Source organism: Lolium perenne, chromosome 5 (assembly GCF_019359855.2).
Source record: "Lolium perenne isolate Kyuss_39 chromosome 5, Kyuss_2.0, whole genome shotgun sequence".
Classification (NCBI taxonomy): Eukaryota; Viridiplantae; Streptophyta; class Magnoliopsida; order Poales; family Poaceae; genus Lolium; species Lolium perenne.
The window spans coordinates 118439369-118448559 of NC_067248.2; the positions used below are offsets into that span (position 1 = coordinate 118439369).

General features: G+C 42.2%; 1 long non-coding RNA gene across 3 annotated transcripts; it reads right to left on the bottom strand.

Moving 5' to 3' along the window:
• Nucleotides 1-513: 513 nt before the first annotated feature.
• On the bottom strand, nt 514-6769 carry LOC127299725 (uncharacterized). Of its 3 annotated transcripts, XR_007850609.2 has the most exons (11): nt 6428-6769; nt 5943-6026; nt 5774-5860; nt 5571-5689; nt 5255-5336; nt 4112-4582; nt 3754-3935; nt 3243-3656; nt 2380-2964; nt 1427-1589; nt 514-1218 (listed from the first exon to the last, which is right to left on the bottom strand). It is a non-coding gene; the product is annotated as an uncharacterized lncRNA (long non-coding RNA). The 3 variants fall into 3 exon arrangements; XR_007850608.2 differs by having other exon boundaries at nt 1427-2964; nt 4375-4582; XR_007850607.2 differs by having other exon boundaries at nt 1427-2964.
• Between the last annotated feature and the right edge of the window lie 2422 nt (nt 6770-9191).

The following is a 9191-nucleotide window of genomic DNA, read 5'->3' on the forward strand; positions in this document are numbered from 1 at the left end:
AATTTCCACTTACGTACCGCTGTAAACAAAAAAAGTAAATCAAGTAACAACCAATCGATAAGATACCTCCGTGTCCTGTGCAGCTTCCGACGGCCGCTGATGCCACCTGCTGCACCTGGCAAGAAACCACCAGCCGCACCCCTCGATGCTGAGGATTCAACCTGCCATCCAAGCCTTCAAGGACACATGGCCAGAAAAGCCTCACGTGGAACGTGAAGGAAGAGCGGTGACGCTTGGCCGCATGCAAACTCTGGACATCGAGCCAGCGAGCTCTGTGCCAACCAAGCCACCAGACGACGCCTCCTCCACCCAGCACACTGTTACTGCCTTCCCTCCTCTCGATCACTGCGGCCCAGCTTTGCGCCTCGGTGACGATTTCGGCGGCGGCGGTGGATGGAGAGACTGGCACGCAGGAGGACGGTGTGCTGTTTCCCAAGGAAGGGGCGAGGCGGCTGCACGGGGGATGGAGAGTAGCATAGCGTGAAGGACCGGTCGGTAGTACCAAGTAGTGGCAGGAAGAGCAGCAGAACACCAAGAATCACCATCGTTGGTAGGAGGCAGCAGGCAGATGGAGAGAAGCAGAAGACGAAGTAGGGGGGAACGATTGAAGTGACCGGTCCGAGCAATGCAAGCAGATCCATCAGCTCACTGGTATGTGTTATCTACAGCCTTATCTGTTGCCCTGCAACGCTAGAAACATCAAAATCTGAAAAGTGAGCTATAACTTGTGTCAATTTGAGCATCGTACTATTTTGCTATGAACAGTTGAACTATTGTGCTCGCATATTAGTAAATAGCATCAAAATAAAGGAAACAAAGGAGAAAAAGTTTCAGGAGAAAGTGACCGTAGTCTACTGAATATTATTTTCTAGTTGCATAACCGATTGATTCGTGTTTTAGACAGTACATAAAAATACTGAATCTAGAAAAGCAAGGCAAAAGCCAATTATATATAATAAAAGATATCTCATTACCAAAGGAACCAAGCAGAACAATAATAGATAATATTGAAACAAAAGAAGCATAGTTGTTCTCCAATAGATACTGATTAAAACAGCTCCATAGCATCTATACAGACATGACATAATCTCAAAAGGTCCCAGTACAAACAACTGGCTGCACTTGTACTCCAGAGGCAGCTATCTTAAGCCTATTTCCATGAGAAACTCCAACGCTAGAATGAGCAGGAAACACGATGTCCTTAGTAGAGAGTGAATTCTGTTAAAAAAATAACATTAAAAACAACGTTAATTAACTGATTGTGCAAAATACATATACTTATAATATAAGAATATTAAAGGATAGTGTTCGGTAAGGTGTAGGAAAAAAATCAATATCATTTTAAAAGCTTAACTCGCACACAACTTAGGGTCAGACCAATTGAAGTTACTTTGGCATCATCTGGAGGTCAGTAGGATAAGCATACCTGCACCACAGCCCCATCGTTGAGGCAGCATGTCCTGACTTGTGTGTCACGCGCCACGCTCCCTATCAGTCAACATCACTTGAGCCGCTGCCGGCTTGCTCCTGTCTCGACAGGTGCGCCACGCTTGCAGACGCGGTGCCTCAAAGAATAGGTAGTACTGCAACTAAAAAGAAAGGATGGGTATGCCTCTTAATTCCAATTCAGAACGACATCACACAGCAACATGCTACCCAATGAAGAGAAATCAAAGATTAATGGGATGATTTCAGAAAAGTAGTAGGAGTAATGGAATATTTTCATAAAAATAGTAGGAAAGCTGGAAAACGCTTCAGCCAAAAGGCAGACCCACTCTACAGTTACCGAGTTTGTGTTAAGTTTTTGTGTGCAAAATATCTTCTCGTAGCCCTCATTGGCCAATACATTGATAAGTTGCAGGCAAACTTTCTTTTTATTTAAACTGACTTGAGAGGTAAACTATTTTACCACTTATCATTTGGCCAAGATATATTTTGCCTCTCTGTCAGGAACCATTTTTTAACAAACAACCAGGGTCAGTGATGATGCTAATTATGTATTTTACTGTGAAAACAGAACTAAATAGGTAACAACTGACTGAGGTAAAATATACTCCCTCCGTTTCAATCTATAATGCCTATAGATTTTCTGCACGGTAATTAGCGCAAGTCATTTTTAAACACAAAACCCCCTTATTTTCAGTCAATAATGCCTATAGGAGGTTGTACCGTAAATCAGTTCCCAGATTTTATGCACGGGATCAGATCGGTTTCCTTATTTTCTGCTATTCATCTGATCGGTGGAAGGAGTTCTTTGCAAATAAACGCAGATCTACTCATATATTATGAAACAAATGCAGAAAATCTATAGGCATTATAGATTGAAATGGAGGGAGTATTAAGATAAATGATGTATGTCAAATGATGAGGCATTGAAACCTGCCACTGCAGGTGACAGAATCCAAACCAATCCAAGGAGAGTCTAGACGTCAGGATCTTTTGCAACATCACAGAACACCTTGTAAGATTCCAGTGTATAATCATTGTTGATATGATATTAACCCAACTATTTATCAGCATACCAAGTAGAATCATTAATCCAAAAACCAATCATTAAAATAAGAAAATGGATTTCCCTGGAGAATAAATTGGCTAGAAAAGGAGAATTTCAGCTACTTGCAAAAGGATAGGTCCACTTTACCATTTCAATAAATAAATTGACAACCAGGCAAAAAGCAAAGCTAACCTTCTCAAAGTTATGTATTTCAAAGTAGGATACCCTGATATCTTTCTTCCACCTCAGGGAGAGGTAGGCACGTTGAAAAATTGAGGTGGACCAGAAATCAATTTGCTTTTTTTGTATGAAGATAATACAAAGGAATAAGGTTACTATAATTATCTCACAGATCAGATGAGCATATTGTACTGATCTGGACTTTCGTCATCCCTGATTTCATACATATCAAACTGATAGTAGTTGATTTGCATGATAATCTAAAATCCTCGCACCTTGGTTGGATCAAACTGCACATGAAAATCGAAAACAATTAGTAGGCAACCAACATAATTAACGGTATAGACTTTTTGAAACAAAATAAATATATTTGATTTATTTTTCTATGTTTATTTCCCTTGGTTTAATTTGCATGAAAAACAAACAATGCCAATCAATGGCACTTCACACAAATCATTGGTAGCGAAAAGAAAGGATAACACACATAATAGAACACTCGTATTGTTTTAATGGAGAGGTTTGAGTACAGAATTCATGGCAAGAACCAAGAAGCAACTTTGATAGGTACCTTTTTTTGCAAGGATGGATATGAAGTGACGCTCTGGCTGTTGTCCTTCCGTGTGACTCCCTGTACTCAACCTAAGGAAGAGATAAAACTCAATTAGCATCATGTGCCACCCACCATCTCTGCGTTTAGGCCAAACCTGAGAGATAAATGCAAAAGGAAAAAATTGAATGTCCAGAAAGATGGACAAATCAATCGACTTATGGCACGACGCGCGGAGACGGTGTGAACAGTGGGTTGCGCTGCTTGCGGCTGCAACCAGTCATTCCACTGTGCAATTTTAGACTTCGCCTACAACAAGAAATATAAATAGACTTCGCCTACTTGCTGGTCGCTGCTTTGCTTTGTCCCCGGCTGGCTAATATCTCGAAGCGATGTAAACAAATCCCAAATTTTCAATAGATTCTAAGAAAGCCCCTGCAAAAAATAAAGTATTAAGCACTTGGCAGATGTTTAATAATCATACTTCAGATGTACATTCAAATTTCAATGATGGAAGCATATGCATCCATACCAAACTGTATTCGTGGGAACATCAGGGTCCGGAGTATGCTTGTCGCGGTAATTGTCAATAATACAAGATGCATGAATATCTCTGTGATTTGTACAGTTCTCAGGAGAGAAAAAGATTAACATTGAAGCATACCACACCATTCTAGTACTCATCAGATAAAGGAACCACCTCCACACATCAATCTACAAAAACAACCATTAGATCAGTCAGTTTGTGCAGTTGCCAATTAGCATGTATTTCCAATGTGCATAATGAATAAGAATCTCCTACATGACGACAAAAGTATATAAACAATCCACATGATTAGAGCCAGCCAAACAAGAGAGCATGTGTTGGAGCTACCCAATCAGGCAATCACCTTTGGAGACAAGGCCTGCACCGCCAAGCTCAGTTGACACCATACGCGTGACAAGTGAATCAGGAATGGCAAATCAAGATTGATCCAACCAGACAGTAAAAGACGTTTTTTTGTGCAGCTCTCAATACGCCCTTCCTTTCGGTAAAGTCTAAACTGTGAAAGACTGAAACCACACGGAACTCTCCACCAGGAACATGGGTAATGAACCAGCATGAATGGCAAATCCTAGAAAAGAGGTCTGGAGCGGATGGAGAGATGCTCACCTTGGCGGGCATCGGTCAAGCTCTCCCTCAAGCAGTCCAGGGCCTGCTGCTCCGTGTGTGGTCTGTCCCCAACGCCATGGTGCCTGGGTGGTTTTTCACAACGATGTTGTGTCTAGGAGAAGTGTGTGGTTGACCTTGGAAATTCACACATTCTTGTTGCAGAGACCTCCTCTGGTTCTGGTTGACCGCGGAGATGGGGTCGAGGCACCTACTCATGGGAATTAAGTAAATATATTTAATCTATAATATAAACTACAAGGTACAAGGTAGATACATGGTGAAACACAATTTAATCCACCGTGTAATATCATGGAAAGCTATGAACAAAAGCTATCAAAATATAATAATCTATTCGTAAATCATAAAGATGTAGCAATTAAGGACTACAGGTCAACAGCCGCCCGCAAGCCAAACTTCCGGCAATCTGAGCAAATAATATTATGGCAACAGATTCATGTTACATATGTTATGAGATGTTGGGTTGTGACTGGGACAGAAATATTGTTAAACGCAGTACATTCCCATATGAAAACAGCCCCTTGGTTTTCTGGACTGAAATCACTTTACAGGATTGACAGGGCCACATCTATATCATGTCCAACATTGTAAAACAATGCTCATTCAAATCTAACCAATAAGCTAACTAAATTTGATTACGGATAGCATAGGAAAACAAAGCATTTGATCCTAACGATTTTAGAACAATAAACAGTAGTGATACCCCTCTAATGGAAGGAATATTTCTAGACAATTTCAGAATCGCAAGCATATGTATAGACAATTTCAGAACAAGGTTGGATCGGAATATAGCTTCTGAGGACAACATCCTGGTTGTGGCACCAAAATTACGACAAGTCACGATTCAATGACCCAAACATACTTCGATCCGAGACTTCAAAAAAGATGAATCTTTATTATCCCTTCCGCTGAAGTCTCCAAAGGCTCTAGAGAGATAACTTTTTCTGCATCACAACAAAACAATCCAAGCAACGGAAATTAATGATGTAATTTCAAACATAAAGATTATTATAAATTTAACACATGAAAGAAAGGAAAAAAATAAACAGAGAAAATTTGTGTTAAAATAGCAATTAGCAGCTGTGCATTATCTGAGAACAACACTCTTAACATGAAAAGATAAGAGCCTAAGCCAGCTCAAAGCAAAAATTGTACCACGAGACAGCTTTTGAGCTAACCTTCTAACTGTTCATTACTTGGTCCCAACAGATATATCCTGAGCAAGTTCAGCGTCCTCCTTGTTAGTCTGAGATAGTTTCAGTTTCGTGTTACCCACCACAGTGTACAGAAAAATCACCTGTAACAAAAGCGCACCGCAGATTACAAAATCAGTGTAGATGTTGCAATAAGTAGTATAAAATTTACAACATGAGACATGTACCTGAGCCGCAGCCAGCTGGGTAGAATTCAGTCCCTTTGCTTCGAGTATGCCCCGGTAGTCCTCAACCTGGGTATCAACGTAGTCCATCTGCATAACAAGATCAGAGCAATTTTCATGATGTAATCATGCGAAAAGTCCGCTACATGGAAACCAGGGCCAAAAAACTCACCAAACTGTATGGCGCTTGAAGAGCAGCGGCCAACCCCTTGTTGAACTCTAAGGATTTGAGTTCGGTGACTTCTTTCACAATCACCTACACCAAACAAAGTACTATTATAAATATTCAGTCAACAATGACTATCTCAAACGGATAGTTCGTCATAATTACAATATACTAATAATAGGCCAAATATATACACGTCGCACTGTTCAATGGTTTTTATCGCTGCAGCTAAAGCGCTAAAGCAAATTGAGTGAATGACCACTCAAAACGATCGCATGAAAGAGACCTACAAAAGACTCCAACTAAGTTTCCTCTGATTTGGCCAACTGGATACTCAAAACTGATGATATCTGAATCTGTATGTCCAGAAACGGGAATATAGAATCATATTTTCTCTAATTTCTACTTGATCTTGCTAATACCATACCATAAGAACCTAGGAGACACCATTTACAGAACGTAAGAGGATCATGAAGGGTGGGGAAACTCACCTTTGGATCTGGATCAAGAGGCAACAGACAGGGAAGGTGGGAATCTTCTCTTCTTCCTTCTCCTCCTCTTACTCCTCTTCTTGCCACCACTTCTTCTTCCTCCAGGACCTAGAGAAGGAACTTTTCTTGCTGTGGGAAAGGATGAGCTAGGGCATGGCACAGGAGAAGGCACGGGGCTGCTCGGCGAGGAGAAGCCGCGGAGCTCCGCGAGCTCAGCCAGGAGAAGGAGCAGCGGCGGCTCGGCCAGGAGATGGCTGTGGGGGAGGAGAAGGGAAGTGGGCAGGAAGGGGATTGGACGCGGGGAGACGACGTGGGGATTGGACGAGGGGAGAGACACGGGGATTGGGGGAGATAGGGGCTGGCGGCTAGGGTTTTTTTCGGGCTGGGGCACCTTATATACCACACGGTAAAAAATGAAGGGCCAAGATCGATTTTGAGAAGAGATCTAACGGTCAGTAACTCAAATCGTTGTGAGACCCCCTATGGGGGGCATCGTTTATACCTTTAGATAATGCATTGCGAACAGAGATAGAACCTTATATCTGCAGAATAGCATGGTTATAAGTATCTAAACGGTAGCATTATAATAAGCTTCTGCACTCCTTCCACTACTAATCACAATATAATGTTGTAATGCTCAGGTATTCAAAACCCCTCGAACGGCCATTTACCTATCTGAGGTACATTTTTTCCTCTGGAGTCCACCAAAGCATAGCCAGGGATCTACTTAATTATTCATTTATATTGAAAACCATCTCTGGGCTGCGAAAATAACTAAAAGTGGAACAATTTTGAAACCACATGGTATCGTACCCTCTATAACGACCTCTATAAAATCTGAAGAATTCAAGTAACACCTAGGTGTATCAAGAAAAATAGAAGGTAGATTACCGAGAACAAATTCAGAAGATCTTACAAGAAAAAATAGTTCTGCAGTGACGTGAGTATTACTGAAACTTGTGGGGTTAAATTTTTGGAAAGAGTTCTGCAGAGAGGTAAATAGCACTCACACTTGTAGGGTTAAAATCATAGAGTGAAGCATCTAAATGGTTATATAATTGAGACCAGATCATTTAAAATTTTGTTCCTCCTTAGACATATCACATTAAAAAATATTGCGCAAACAAAGTTTCGGAAATTGAAATATCATTATCTACTAACCTGGAGTGTTCATGTACAAGACCTTTAAGATGGGCTCCTCGAGCAGTAAATTTGTGGAATGTATTCAAGTAAAAATTATGCACTTGCTTTAAGGATCCTATATTGTATCAGTAAAGGAAAAAATAATAATTATCGTTTTAGCATTTAGCATTTTGCAATGTTGTTGTGTGGTCAAGGTAATGCATTTGCATCTACCCCTTCTTCTTAGACCAAAAACATCAGTAGGCAACTTCAGTCGACCATATCAGAAAATTTTACTTCTGTCAAGCAAGTACAAGGATAAAAAGAAACCTAAATGAGCCTATATCTAACTCACCAGCAAGGTTTACTAATAGTATATAAATCTGTAACCAACTAAATTCCAGATTTCTAAAAGGCAACATTCAATATTAGATTGTTTTGTGAAAAGAATGCAAGAGTTGTCCAAGCAAGAGTTGTCTTCCCTGAAGCCTCTGGACCATACACATCTAAAACATGTCCCTCCAAAGAATAATGGCATGCTATTGCTACCTTTACAAAACAAAATACATCACTACAGAAGCATCATAAGCAATTACAAAAAATTGGACCGCTGACTAAAGCTAAATGTGAAAAGACCCTTTCTGTTACCAAATAGATTACAGATTGCTAATGACACTATGTAGTGAATAATCACAGTGAACAGAAAAGAGCTTCCACTCAAAGAACTTCCATAAACATAGGGTAAACTGGGAATGCATACCTTTGGAAGCCTACTGATCCCTAGTGCAAGATCCAGAGAGAAAGACCCAGTAGACACAACATGTACTTCTCTGTGACTTTCAGAGCAGCCTGATAGAATACGTGTATAATAGGTTAGCTGTGTATTTGTACCTAACCATGTATTGTACCCCTGATCCATATATAATGAGATGAATAGGCCGGTACATGTTGTGCCGAGCCAGCCCACAACACACCTTTCCATCTAGGTTTTCATGGTATCAGAGCTTGCCCTGACCTAGCCAACGCTTCCGCCTTCTGCCGCCGCCGCCACCGTGCGCGATGACTGCCACCGATGCATCCTCCTCGAGCATCTCGGCTCCAACTCTTCCTCTCGATCCACAATCGACCACGGTGGAGTCTGCCGCGCCGTCAACCACGGTGACTACACGGTGCCACCTGCTGCGCCCTTTGTTGCGCTCCCTTCCGCGCCGCCATCTGCGGCGCCGCTGCTGCCGGGTTCCTATACCGCGGCTCCGCCGTATTCCCTCTGGGGAACAAACGCCCTCGCATCGATCTACACAGATGCCCTGTCCATGGCGTCGGCGGGCTCCCTCTCGGGCTTCGTTGCACCGAGCTCAACCTCCGGCCCGATCGCGCGTCCCGCACAGTTTGGGGCGGGGCCCTCTTTCGTCAATGCCCCGTCTCCAACCTTCGCCAACACCTCTATGCCAGGCATCATCAACATCCAGTCGGCAATCACTATCCGCCTCAACAACGAGAACTATTTGTTCTAGAGGGCGCAGGTTGCTCCTCTTCTTCGCAGCCAGATGCTGATGGGATACTGTGACGGATCTATCCCCTGCCCTCCGGAACATGTCGGGGTCATGCACACCGGCGTGTTGATACCGCAGCCCAACCCGGC